At 50.6% G+C, this 10,712-nt stretch overlaps 1 protein-coding gene across 4 annotated transcripts in view; it reads right to left on the bottom strand.

Annotated features, from left to right (window-relative positions):
- The window catches only part of PROX1 (prospero homeobox 1), a 49,620-nt gene extending 45,417 nt beyond the window's left edge, over window positions 1-4,203 (bottom strand). For 2 of the 4 annotated variants that reach the window (XM_071578487.1, XM_071578510.1), the window contains exons 1-2: window positions 3,881-4,203; window positions 3,537-3,666 (exon numbers count right to left, since the gene is read on the bottom strand). The gene's annotated coding sequence lies outside the window, so the exon portion shown is untranslated. Of the gene's footprint in view, window positions 1-3,097; window positions 3,502-3,536; window positions 3,667-3,880 lie in introns of those variants that run through there. The other 2 variants (XM_071578502.1, XM_071578493.1) reach the window with 2 other exon arrangements.
- Window positions 4,204-10,712: the final 6,509 nt, after the last annotated feature.

The following is a 10,712-nucleotide window of genomic DNA, read 5'->3' as shown; positions in this document are numbered from 1 at the left end:
ATGAATAATGTTTTAACAGCACAGCAACTACAGACATGGGGTTATTTCATATCCATTTGATATGCATTGACATTTTAAATGGCAACAGATTAATTTCTATATCTCCAAGAGTTACTGCTACCAAACCTTTGGCTAAACAGTTCTCAAAAAGGAGTATGATGTCAGGTATTTAACTGCACTCACTACAAATAAATCAATTTCTGTAATCTATTTTGTTAACTCATCTTGATCTACAAAGACACTGATCATTTGCTCCCAGATTAATTCATACACCTATGAGATGCAAAGGAGATGTAAATTCAACTCGCCCATGTCAGTCACTCAGAAGAACCCTAGCTTAACCTAAACAGCCATTAAATACACAACAGCAAAGTGCTAAACTTGACGGATATGCACAGATGAATTTAAAGAGATACCAATTTATAGAGCTGAAACTGTTCCTATTTTTTTTTCACAAGGACTACTTTCTTTGGTCCAGTGTCTGCCTGTTTCATGACAGCCCATTATGCCAATACCACACAATAAATTTAACATGCTTCTGCTAATAGAAATATTTAGATCTTTCTAATGCACTACACGGGATATGGCTTTGCCAAAATCAGCCAAGAAACAGAGGATACGAATTATTCCAGTCAACAGCATTTCATGCACAAATCTGTTCAGTGCTAAAATCATGTCAGCCACTAACGGGAAAGTACTACCTTTTTGTACAGCTCAGACACAAGTTTTCCTGTGAGAAAGGGTTATCTAACTCGTTTAGCTGAGGTGTCTAATCAAAGAATTTGAAACAGAGCAGAAACAACAAGGAACTATTTGTGCAGTAGTAGCTATTTTGTTAGGATTTCTCCGTAAGAAGCAGCAGAAAAAAATGGAGCCTGATATACTTCAAAATTATGCTGCCTGCTCTCTAGCCTTAAAAGAAAAAGCAACCCTTGTCTTATGAACCTGGTGATACCCAGGGCCCAATCCAACAAGTTACTCAGCAATTCCTGTGAACGCGAAACATCCGCAATTCCCATCAATTACAGAACTCACTAACAGGAGGCATTTGGTATTTTATTAGTTCAGGCCTTTTTTGGAGGGGAGACGCAGAGCCCTCCATCATGTAGCCATGCTTGGCACTGCTTGAAGAAACAGATTTTTTGAATGAGAAAAAGAAATCAAGCTGCTCAAACTAGAAAACTGAAAACATTTTCCTCCTCTAAAGCCAGTTTGGTCCTTGTTATTACACTGATGGTGAAGAAAATAACTCACATGGCCTCTGTGTAGAGACAATACTGAAATGTTCTCAAGGTCCTTACAAATTCAGTCCAAGATTTTCAAGATATTATTTTTTCCATGCTACACGATATCATTAAACCACAATTCTTGAATTACTTAATTTAGCAGTTACACTGCACTTTGAGTTAGAATGTATCACTATTTAGAGACTGCAAATTGCAGTGTTTACAATTCTGCCCTGAATCAAATTAAACTTTTCAAGTTCAAAATGTGTCCATTCTTATGAATATCTTAATTTATCAGCCGATCATAAAAAAGATGAGTTATATAAACTGAGAGGCCTCAGAGTTCAACTGGCAGCAAAGTTAGCTGTATATACTGACAGTGCCATTCAGTGAGCAAGATACTTTGCAGAAGTAGGGAGTTGTTAGTAAAAAGTATATACATTGCACATTTTATCACAGTTTAACTCCTGAAATGGTGATACCCTTGAGTATTAATAAACACAGAATGTGATATTGCAGCTAAAGGTAAGTTCTAGACAAAAAGCAAATAAATTAAACCCAAAATGAGCTGTAGTGGTGGTAAACTTTATGTGATTGATGGCAAGTCACCGCAAAACTGTGAAAAGAAGACATAAAGGATATGTGCCACGTGCAAATCTATGGGCAAGGAAACTGCCTCTGTATAATTCATCCTGCATACTGGCAAACCTCTACAGGCGATGGAAGTGACAAATAATCTGAGCTTTTACACCTCGCGGTGACACAGACGTGTTTTTGTACTCCATGTTCAACAACACAGGACCTTCTGCCACCAAGCAATGGCCCCGATGCGCGGATGTGTTCCACGTGCTCCCTGCCCATCCCCAGACCCGGATGAGGGGTTTGGGGTGACACTCCCCATGCAGCCAGAAACGCTACGGGGTTTGCTGAGCACTCGGGACCTGTGGGAAACTAGCGGGTTTGCAAAGCTCGTGCTGGCAACTTTTGCCCGACTTTCAAGGGCACCTCTAGAATGCAGCCGTGTTTGCCAGCTCTGACATCCCCCACTTTGTCAAAGACATTAAGTTACTATCTCTCGTACCTACTCTTGCGCGGACAGGGCACAAACACACGGACGCGACGCTGGCCCCTCCGGGAGCTCCATCCCACCTCGGCCGCACCGCCCGCGGACACTGATCCCCGACCCGCTACCCGCGGCTGACCCCGTCATCCCGGCTCTCTCCGGCACAGGGAGGAGGTGGCGGCCGGGACCCCCCTCGTCCCGCTCCGCAGCCCCCCCGCTCGGCGCGCACCTGCCCCACCGCCCCCGTGCCGTGCCACGCACCTGCCCGCACCACCCGCACACCTGCCCCGGCCCCGCGGCCCTGCCCTTCCTCGCCAGACGCCGCGCAGCGACCGCAGGGGGTACGCGCAACTTTGTCCCTCTCTGCAAAGAGACGTGGGCCCCGGGGAGGCCCCGCTCCCCCCCTGCGGAGCGCTCGGTGCCGGGGAGTCGTGCCCCGGACGCCCGTCGGGCCGCCTCGTCCTGCCGGGCCCCGCGTTCTCTGCGCCCCTCTATCCCGGGCCGCGCCCCCCCAGCGCCCCCTCCGCGCAGGCCCCACGCCCCCCCAGCACCGCTCCCTCCTGCGCTTTAACTCCGTGCAAACACACGGCAAAGTGCGCCGGATCACTCAGCCGCTAAACGGAAAATCGAAAAAGCCAAGAAAGATCTCCATCAACGGCTAAGAAATAATTAAATCCCCCCCGGAGGAAAAAAATCAACAAACAACAACCAAACAAACAGAAAGTACCAATAATCCTAATCTTTTCCCAGATCAAGGCTCTTATCCCGCGACTTGCATTTGATCTCTTCTCATGTGCTCGCTACCTACCACTCAAATCCCATTTTCTATGTATTTTCACGATTCGCAGCTCGTCCCACGCTTGGAAATGAAAAAGTAACTGCAAGGCTAAGAAGAGTAAGAATAAAAAGTCCCTGTCCTTCCCGGCTTGGGTTAAAAAGGAGAAGCAGCGACATGCAAATGACAGGCAAATTGAAGAGACAAAAAGCGAGGCAGCTATAATAAACAGGACAAAGAGGAGGCTCGGAGAAGAGGAGCAGGAGTTTAAAGCGGGGATGGGGAACTTCGGCGGGGACGGGGGGAGGAGGAAGCTCGAAGCAACAAAAAGAAGCCAAATACTCGCTGCGCTTTTCGTCCCCCACAAAACTGCCCTCCAACCCGTGGAATAAAATAAAGAGCGGTCCACATCAAAGGTGGCAGCGAGAGAGAGAAGAGGGAAGGATCACCTAACAACGAGCAGGTCACTTACTCTTCAGCCCTGGGCAGGCTACGGTGAGCGCTCCATCGGGCTGGGCTCCTTACCGCTCACAAATCCTTACCGCTTTATCTACCGGGGAATTAAAACTACTCAGCTAATAAAGTCACTGCAATTTTGCCCCCTGGAAAAAGAAGCACAGGTTTGATAACGGTGATCAGTATTTTGTCGGGGATTTTCATCACCTCCACATCCCCCCTCCCCGGACCATTTAGAGCAGCCCAAGCAAGTGCGAATAATAATAAAAAAAAAAAGTATTAAAAAAACCCCCAACATCATGAAAAGGCCGAGGAAGCGGGGAGGGACGGAGGGGGCGCGAAGGGGGAGCGGGTACTTACTCCGTGCAAAGGCGACGAAACTGAGCCTCGCTTTTTTTTTTTGCCGGTGGACAGAGAGAAAGGGCGACACGCACATGCACACACACCACACGCGCCCCGCACACGCACACACGCACACGCGGACACGCGCGCGCAGCCGGCGAGCCCCGCCGCTGATGAATATGATAATCGGGCGAGGGAGGGCGAGTGCGGGCGGGAGTGCGGGTGGGCAGCGGCCGCGGGGCTGCGGGCGCGGAGCGCAGCGGAGCGGCGGGAGCGGAGCGGGGGCGGCGGGAGCGGTGCGGGGCAGGGCTGGGCTGGGCTGGGCTGGGCTGGCCGAGCCGAGCAGCGCTCCGCACCGCCACAAGATTTACTTTAAGACACAGCTGAAGGAAACAGGAAGACTAGACGTCACACTCGGAGTGACGTGGGCCCGGCCCGGCGCCCAATCGGGAGGCTCCTTGGGACGGACGGGGGGGACGGGGAGAACTTGGCAGGAGCGAGGAGAGAGGAGAGGGGAGCGCGGGGGGGTTAGGGTCGCCCCGCCCCACCCCCGCGGGAAGGTGGCGGCGGCCGCGCACCTGCGGCGGGGACGGACGGACGGCTGGAGACGGGGTGGGACCGCCGGCAGGAGCGGCCCGACGGGGCGTCCTTGCCCCCACCTCCGCTGTGCACGGGCAAGAAACGGACAGCATCCGCCCCGCGTGGAGGGGGTGGGTGAGAAACTTAGGAAAATCACCCCCGCGTGAGCGAGGGGTGCTCTGCGGTGCCCCATGCGGTGAAGTTTTCCACGAGGGAGGGATTCCGCAGAGGAGTACCGGGGCCCCAGGGTGCGCGTCTTTTATGCTTTTAAGCATTGTGCGGTGGAGCAAACGCTCGTTCGCGGGTGCTGCCCCCCGACACAGGTCACAAACTTAAGGAGAAATAGGCCCGTGGCCGCCCACCCCGACGCGGCGTCCCTCTCCGTCGGGCGTCGCGGGGCTGTTAGCTGGAGCCGCGCGGGCACTTTTCACGTGGGAGGCAGGAAATAAACACGAATCGCGCATCAGGCTGCGGAGCGTGGAATAACCGGCCTTCCTGAGACACGAGTGCCCGGTGCTGTCTGCCCCGGCCCCTTGCGCACCGCGCACCAAGTTTCACTCAACTTAAAACCTAATTCTAGCGCACTCTCGGCCGGCTCCGGCTGAAAAGCTTTGAGAAAAAAAAATTGAGCTAAAGCAACTAAAAAAGTGGACCTTCCCAGCAGGTTCGGGCTGCGATCCGGACCGAAGCCTGTCATGTGCGCTTTGACCCGCTTTGAGCGCGGGTGTCCGCGGCGGGGCAGGGAGCCACCCGCACCCTCGCCCCGGCAGCCGCGGAGGGTTGCGCGGCCGCTACCACTGGGGATGCGAGGCTGAACAAGGGGAAGCACTCTCAGGCTTGGGGGCGTTGGGGGAATACATCACAGGGAATAGCGTCTTGCGGAGGGTCGAGCGGCAGCGCAGCGCTGCAGGGCGCTCGGCGGCAGGTAAGGACAGGGCTGCTTCTCCGGGCCCGTCCGCCCACGCCCGCCCCCCCCCGCCTCGAGGCGGCTGTCGTGCGCGGCGCCCAGGCTGGCGGGAAAGGGAGACCCGAGTGAACGAAAGAGCCCAGGTGGGACGAGGGCAGGCAGAGCAGGCGCGGGCGGCCCCTGCCAAAACTTGAGCCGCCACTCTGTGCCAGCACCGAGGGGACGGGCCGCGCCGCGCGTCGGCCTCGGCCCGCCCTGTTGCTGCTGGCGCGGGCAGGTGCTCCGCTTGTCCCTACTTCCACTGTGAGGATCTGTCTCACTATAGAAGAGCCATGGCGCCGAACTCCGCGAGTGAGTGCGGACAGCAGGGCGCGCTGGGACGGCTGCTCTGCGCGACGAAAGTTTGGGACCCGGCGCGGGCAGCAAGCCCGCCCCCTGGGGCTAGCCCTGCCCTGCTTGCGGAGGCGAAAGTCGCCTCTCCCCGGGGCGAGGAGCGCGGGTAGGTAACACGGCAAACCACCTGCCGCTGATCCCTAAGAAGAGGCTCTGTCGGGCTGTCCGAGCTGCTGCTGGGGAGCTGCTCCGAATAAAAAAAAATTATGTCCCTGCCTGGGTCCGGCTGGCGGATCGTGAGGAGATGCAGCCAGTAACACCCGCCCTAGAGCCCGGCACCGGTGCGAAGCGAAACCTTTCGGGGGCCGCCGGCAACGCCGGCCTCCACCGGGGCCGCGGCGCCCGACACGTCGGGGGCTCACAAGGCGGCAGGCGCACGGGAGCCCGGCCGCTCTAACCACGGTCCTCCCCAGCCCCCGACAGGGTGGAAAGAGTCGCTCCACTCCGGTGCACCTCGCAAGCCCTGCCGTGCCGTGTTCCGAAGCCCGACCCGGGGCCGGGGCTGGCCAACCCCCGCGCTGAGTGATCGCGAATCCTTGGTGCAACGGCGCGCGTCCCAGGACGCTCCCCTGATGTCCCTTCCCTCCCGCAGCCCGAGCGCCCGTCGGCCCCGGATCGGTGCCCGGTGGCCGTGGCGCCGTTCCGGCCCGCGAAGGCCCCTCCGAGCCCGGACGGCCGTGCCGCGAGTGCTTTTGGAACCTTTAACAATTTTGACACCTTTAGAAACAGGAGCCCTGGGCCCTCCGCCGCCACGGAGCGGCGAAGCCGGGGCGCCTCGACGGGAGCGGCCGGGGCTGCGCTGGGCTCCGCGGGCGCGGAGAGGCAGCACGTCCGGGCCGGCCCGGGACAGGTCTCTGCATGCGCCTCGGGTCTCGGCTGGCCGGGGTGACGCGCTCAGGCTGCCGGTGTAGCTCTAAGTGCTGCTGCAGGGGCTGCGGGACAAGGGTGCAGAAGTGTGTCTGGACGCAGGGGCAGATAGGCTAAATTTGGCAGGAGAATGTTTCGCTTGGATTCTTCCTCCCCCCTATTTTTTTCTTTCCTTTTTTTTGTTTTAGGTTTTGTTTTAAAGTACCGAGATACGTATAGAGAAAAAGCCAAATCGTGCAAATAAATAGCTGCCTCTGACTCTTATGCTTGTCACCGCCGGGGCTCACTTTAACTTCAACCACTCTTAATTTACTCTAAAGAGAAACTGAAGCTCTAGGAGTGAAGCAGTGTCGCCAAGGACCCACAGTAGAGCAGTGGCAGGCAGCCTGGCCCTAGCCATGGACTCCTTGTATGCAAGCTTCTACCTGTCATCTGGCCATGGTGCTCCTTTCCGCAGCTGCTTGCAGGTTACCTTCCTCGAGCCCTGTGTCTTGCTACTTTTCCAAGTCTAAGCACACCCGCTCTGCGACCTGCCACACCAGTAAGCCCAACTGGAATGAAATGTACACTTTCTGCTCGCGGACCATCTCAGGCACTGAGGGCTCCAGATCCTCATAATCCTGGAGGATAGGCAGCCTCTTAAGGAATGCAAGCTGATGATTCAAAGCTCAGCCGTAAAAGTAATCTGCCACCCATCACCCAAATTTTAGAGGTGGTGGAAAAGCTCTTTTTCCTCAAGAATGTAATCCCTCAGAAGGGGTCCATGCCAGAAGCTCATTTTCAGTATTTGTAGCAGCCTAAGCCATCCCTGGTGCCTTCTTTGCAGCCTGGTGGCTTGGGCAGTGTCAGGGCAGCCTCTGTTTCTGTCCCTCACTGACGGCCCCCAGTCCCTTGACTGACTGCAAGTGTGTTCTCCACTAGTGCAACTCCAGTAGAAGTACCAGGGTTTTTTCCTAGTAATTGAGATATCATACGGCAGCCACTAGGTCTTCTTGTTAGATTTATAAATATTTAATATATTAATAGATTATGAAGTATTTACACTGTTTATTTCCTGAATTGTGTGTTTTGGATCCAAACAAAGGGTGATCTATGTTCACAAAGTTTGGATTGAAAGCCTGCGTGTGCTCAGGTTTGTCGGTTCTCTTCTCCTGCCCCTCTGCCTAATGCTTGGTGTGTGTCACAAACTTCAGGTCAAAATACTACGTATCCTCTAGTTATGGGGGCTGTCAGTTCTATATTTAGCTGCAAGGTTTGTCCCATCAGAAAATATCCTCCAAATTTTGTTGCCTCTGAAAAGTTTTGTTGCAGGCTGACAGCTTTCAGTGCTTGCACTTTTTTTTTTAGGGATAAAAAACAAATGCAAAGAAACCTAGGGAAACTTTTGCATTGTGCCCATGACCATGGGTGATTCCTCTGCCCCTTTGGAGTCTGACAACAAAATTGAAAGTGACAGGGGTATATTGTTGAAACTGCCTTTTCTTTGATCGTTTTCCTTGCTATGTCTGTTCCAACTAAATGAGGGAACAGGGCTACGAATACATATCAGGTTTTCTTTATTATTTTATTTTTTCTTTTCTCTTTTTTTTCAGGGGTGGGAAAGGTCCAAGTACACTTATCATAAAAAGAGCACCCCACAACCACAGCGGCCTGATTGTGCTCTTATGCTGATGTGAATTTAAAATAACTGTACTGATATCAATAAAGCATCATCAGTGTGTGTGAGAAAGAGGAGAATCGGGTGCCTGATGTGCATAATTGCTGAATTTAGAGTATTTTCTTACTTCCTTTACTGGCTCCTCCTTTCAAAAGGGAAACATTTTGAAGAAAATGCCTTCAACCTGGAGATGCAACATAAGTGATTCAACAGAGTGCAATTTAATTCAAGAATATGTTACTGAAGAAAATAGAATTGTTAAAAAAATAAAATAATTTTAAAAACCTCAAACCAAAACAACAGAACACCTCACAACCTCCAGAGAGGAGAAAGTGAACTAAACTAATCCTATTAAACGTGGTAGCATGTTTCTGTGCAGCTCGCTGAGAGATTAAGCACAGGAAAAGGGATAAGTGCTGCTTCAGTTTCACTAAACTAATGTGACAACTTGTCATTGGAAATCTTTACAGCTTGTTAGCAGATGACTAGCTGATTCAGATATGTTTTCTACCATTTCCTTTGTGTCTGGGGGTGATGTTTTTTTCTTTCCTGTTCCTTTCTTATCCATACTGCTTTATTTTGCTTTTTAATCCTTCATGTCTCCTTCAAGTCAAAACATTTAACTTGCTTTAATCAATATTTTGTTTTGAAGATGTCCCTTGACCTTTTGTTTGTGCAAATTAACCTTCAAGGGCAACTCATTCATTCATTAACCTCAGTGGGATGCCATATCCCTTGTACATGGCATTTTAGGATGCATAAAACATTTATGAATGTTTAGACATATTGTAGTGAGTGACTGTGATACTGCTGTGGTTACTACTACTGCTACTGTAATGCATTAGTTTTGTATCCATCTTTCTTTCCTTTCTTTCTTTCTTTCTTTCTTTCTTTCTTTCTTTCTTTCTTTCTTTCTTTCTTTCTTTCTTTCTTTCTTTCTTTCTTTCTTTCTTTCTTTCTTTCTTTCTTCATTTCTTTCTTTCTTTCTTCATTTCTTTCTTCATTTCTTCCTCGTCTTTCTTTCTCTGTCTCATTTATTCTTTTTTGTATTTTTTCTTTTTCTTTCTTAATAATTTTTCTTCTTTTCCTTTTCTTTTCTTTTCTTTTCTTTTCTTTTCTTTTCTTTTCTTTTCTTTTCTTTTCTTTTCTTTTCTTTTCTTTTCTTTTCTTTTCTTTTCTTTTCTTTTTTCTTTTCTTTCTTCAAATGTTTGTGTGCAGATGGCAAGCAAAGTAGCTAATCTGGAGGAACTTTTAGCAGTAGCAACTTCATTTCAAAAGCAGGTGTCTCAATGATTTAGAAACATATGCTGAGTCTTCTCTTCTCCCACCCTTCACTCTTTCCCTGAGCCCTCCCCCACCGGCAAAGGCATGATCGTTGAGTAAATGGAAAAAAACGTTTTACAACATTAAAGGAAGGCTGTTTAGAAAAGGAAGGCCCTGCTGAGGTGTAGAGGAAGCCTGTTTATTAACACTGGACACCTCTTATCTCAGGCAGCTCCAGATGGATGTCCCCTTGGTAATTCCCACTCTGTGCCAAGTGGGGTTAAGCAGGGTAACCACCTTGACGTGGGCTGGTGATCACCAGGGGATCATCGGCTCCTTCAGAGAGAAATTTTAGGAGAAACTTGGGTGGGGGAGGGAGAGCTATCCGGCTTCAGCATAAAAAGCTTGCACGTGGCCAGATTTACCTTTGTGGTTGTAAATTGCTTGCTGCCTGGGACAGAGCCAGGTTTTGATTGAGAGATAAAGTAGTTAAAATCTGTCAATAATTAACTGTCACTCAATTAAGGCTTTCTTAACAAATTAGCACTTGGTAGCACCTAGGGTGCAGGTTTTCATGGGAAAAGGCTGATAGAGTGATGTTGGCCATTAAGTTTGCCCACAGAGTATCAGCTAATGTCCTGTTCAGTTTAAACACCACTGTGTCAATTTGGTGAAGTGGTTACCAAACCCCATTTCTGCCAGGTTGCTTTTAAGATTAACCATTTGTGCCTTCCAAAGTTCAATATTGTGGAGCAGACTTTGCTGAAGAAGAGAGAGATCCCTCATGCATCTGGATTTCCTGGCTGTCAGCTTTGAAGGAGAACCTTGATGGGAACAAGGCTATAGGCCAAAATTTACAAAAATTGGATGATGCTTCCTAATACAGTGCAAGTCTGTTGGAAAGTATGGAGAAGAGTTACATAGTCTGCCTCCACTGTAAACCACTGCAATGTGTTTTTCTCTAACACAAGGTCTTGCTCATGCTCAGCCTGGTCCTTTGACTGCAGTGGTGGGAAGGTTCATGCACTTCATCCCATAAGGAAATTCTCATCCAGGCAGCTGCCACTGACTTGTGACTCCCAGCCTCATGTGCCCCTGGGTACCTGGTTTCACCAGGAATTGTCAGGACAAATGCATTTCCACAAACATTGCAAAGCTCCATGTTTATGCCTCTCTTCCAGATT

This window comes from Pithys albifrons, chromosome 2, assembly GCF_047495875.1.
Source record: "Pithys albifrons albifrons isolate INPA30051 chromosome 2, PitAlb_v1, whole genome shotgun sequence".
Taxonomy (NCBI): domain Eukaryota; kingdom Metazoa; phylum Chordata; class Aves; order Passeriformes; family Thamnophilidae; genus Pithys; species Pithys albifrons.
The sequence above is the reverse complement of the archived record's forward strand: the minus strand, read 5'-3'. Positions and strand labels throughout refer to the sequence as shown.